A 3,000-nucleotide genomic window follows, 5' to 3' on the forward strand; every position below is an offset into this window, starting at 1 on the left:
TCTAGCTTTCGTACCCTTGCCTGAAGCTTCTGCAGTTTGCTCAGCTCCACTTTCCTCCTCCTCTCGTGGTTTTTGTAACCGCCTGTGTCGGGTAACCCAACCTTCCACACAACGGAGCCTGGCGTGCCTCGTGTTCGTCCAGGGTGCTCAGGATTCCCGAGGTTCTTTGTGAGGTCGTCGTTCTCTTTGTCGGGGACGAACGTCCCTTCCTGCGCTGCCTTGATTGCTTCCTGAAGCTTCCTGATGGGTGTTGCAAGTTGCTCGTCCGTCCAACAGCACTTCCCTGTTTCAGGGTCCAAAGTGCCCCAACCCCAAAGAACCAAGTCCTTTAACAATCTGGCCAGTGCAATGTCTCTGGTTCGACCCCTTTAGCAATCAGGTCCTGCTCAGCTTTGTACCACAACGGCCAGGCTTTGAGGTAGGAACTTGACCCCATGCGATGGTGATGCTCCTTCTTTGTAGCATTTATCTTGTTAATCGCTGACATCTTCTTACTCTTCTCCGATGTCTTGTGGGCCAAAAATTCGGGCCAGTGATCTCTTAGCTTCTCAAATCGAACGGTGAATTCTGGAGTCTTGTTTTTGTCGACATACATTGATTTCAACTCATTCTTCCACCTCCTGAATAGATCTGCCATCTTCTTGAGAGCATGAGCCTTGATCAATGGCTCTATAACTGGCGTATCCGGATCCTCCTCTGCCGGTAGGGTGAAATTTTCCTTCAGCGCGGTCCAAAGATCATGTTTCTTTCTATCTTCGACAAAAGAAACTTGAGGGTCTTCCTTCTTAGGCTTATACCATTGGTGGATGCTAATCAGGATCATGCCCTAACAAGAAACCCGCACTGAGCAGAAAATGCTTCCTTGGTCCGGAGGGGTTGAATCGGTTGGCCATCGCGCGCGATTTCTGTGATCGTGAACCTTTCATCCGGGCGCAAGTTTTGCTCGATCCGGAGGGCTACAAAAGAAGAAAGAAGAGTTAATATATGTACATACAAAAATAATTAATGCATCAATTAGCTAGTCAGCATAGGCTTAATTAATATATATATATATATATATACCTCGCCGGACCATGCAACTGCTGATCCTGACTCCGTTCGGTCACCGGAGCCGCCATCACGGTTGCCGGAGCCACCATCATGATCATGACTTTCCTCCTCCATTGTTTGATCACCGTAGCCTGCTTTCTCTCCTTCCAGACCATCGGTTTTGTTGAGAAATATCAACAAGACATCACCTCCGCCGCGGATTATGTACTCCAATATCTCTTCTTGTTCGAAGTCTCTTTGTTGATCCATATTTTTTGCAAATATTACAACATGGCAATTAATATACAAACATGAGAGATGGATCTATTAATAGTGGCAAACATAGACCCCTCGGCGACCCTCGACCCTCGACCCCTCGACGACGACCCTCGACCCCTCGACGACGACCCTCGACCCTCATCCCCTCGGCGACCCTTGACCCCCTACCCTACCTAGTTCCGATCCTCGACCGTTCGGATTCTCTTAACCTTTAAGGGATTTAACAAGATGGCGCCATTCTGGATGTGCAGAAAAAAATGATCCCTATTTTTTTCTGATCTCATCTACCCTTTTATATGTCACGTTGTCTATTGTCAAAGGATTCAAAACTTTGACACAAGAGAATGTGCACATATAGAATGGTAGATGAAATCAGGAAAAAATAGGGATCAACTTAATTATGCACATCCATAATGGGGGCACTCTTGCTAAATCTCTTATAAATCTCGAGAGGGTTTGTGGGGTAGGGGCGGGAGGGGGTACGAGATCGACAACATTTTTTCTATGGTTTGGGTGTCCTCGAGAGTTCGTCGAGCGAGAGGGGGTTGATCGACGTCCACCTGTCGACCCCTCGACGATCCTCGACCCTCGACCCCTCGATGACCCTCGACCCTCATCCCCTCGGCGACCCTTGACCCCCTACCCTAGCTAGTTCCGATCCTCGACCGCTCGGATTCTCTTAACCTTTAAGGGATTTATCAAGATGGCGCCATTCTGGATGTGCAGAAAATGGTCCATATTTTTCCTGATCTCAAGAAAACCATTGCTTCATCATTTGCCGAAAGTAATAGGCACATAACGGTACGAAGTTCGCCAAAATTGTTTTGGAACGGAGTCCCGGATAGGATAATTCGCTTTTTGGTACGAAGTTGAGCAAGAGCCTTCCGAATATTGCTATTTGGAAGGCCTTTGTGAAATCCGTAGCAAAAAGCGAATCATCCTATCCAGAACTCCGTTCTAAAATAACTTTGAAGAGTTTCGTACCATCATACGCCTGTTACTTCCAGCAAATGATGTATCCATGGATGAGATCAGAAAAAATGGATCAACTCGTGCACATCCATAATGGGGCATTCGTGTTAAACGGAGACCCTCGACCCCTCGACGACCCTCGACCCTCATCCCCTCGGCGACCCTTGACCCCCTACCCTAGCTAGTTCCGATCCTCGACCGCTCGGATTCTCTTAACCTTTAAGGGATTTAACAAGACGGCGCCATTCTGGATGTGCAAAAAATGGTCATATTTTTCCTGATCTCAAGAAAACCATTGCTTCATCCTTTGCCGAAAGTAACAGGCGCATAATGGTACGAAGCTCTCCAAAATTGTTTTGGTACGGAGTCCCGAATAGGACAATTCTCTATTTGGTACGAAGTTCAGCAAGAGCCTTCCGAATATCGCTATTTGGAAGGCCTTTGCTGAAATCCGTACCAAAAGGCGATTCATCCTATCCAGAACTCCGTTCCAAAACAACGTTGAAGAGTTTCGTAGCGTCATACACCTATTACTTCCAGCAAATTATGTAGCCATGGATGAGATTAGAAAAAAAAATGGATCAACTTGTGGACATCCATAATGGGGGCATTCTTGTGAAACGGAGACCCTCGACCCTCGACCCCTCGACCCTCGACCCCTCGACGACCCCTCAACCCTCGACTCTCGACGACCCTCGACCCTCGATGACCCTCGACCCT

This window comes from Triticum aestivum, chromosome 1D (assembly GCF_018294505.1).
Source record: "Triticum aestivum cultivar Chinese Spring chromosome 1D, IWGSC CS RefSeq v2.1, whole genome shotgun sequence".
In the NCBI taxonomy this organism is placed as follows: domain Eukaryota; kingdom Viridiplantae; phylum Streptophyta; class Magnoliopsida; order Poales; family Poaceae; genus Triticum; species Triticum aestivum.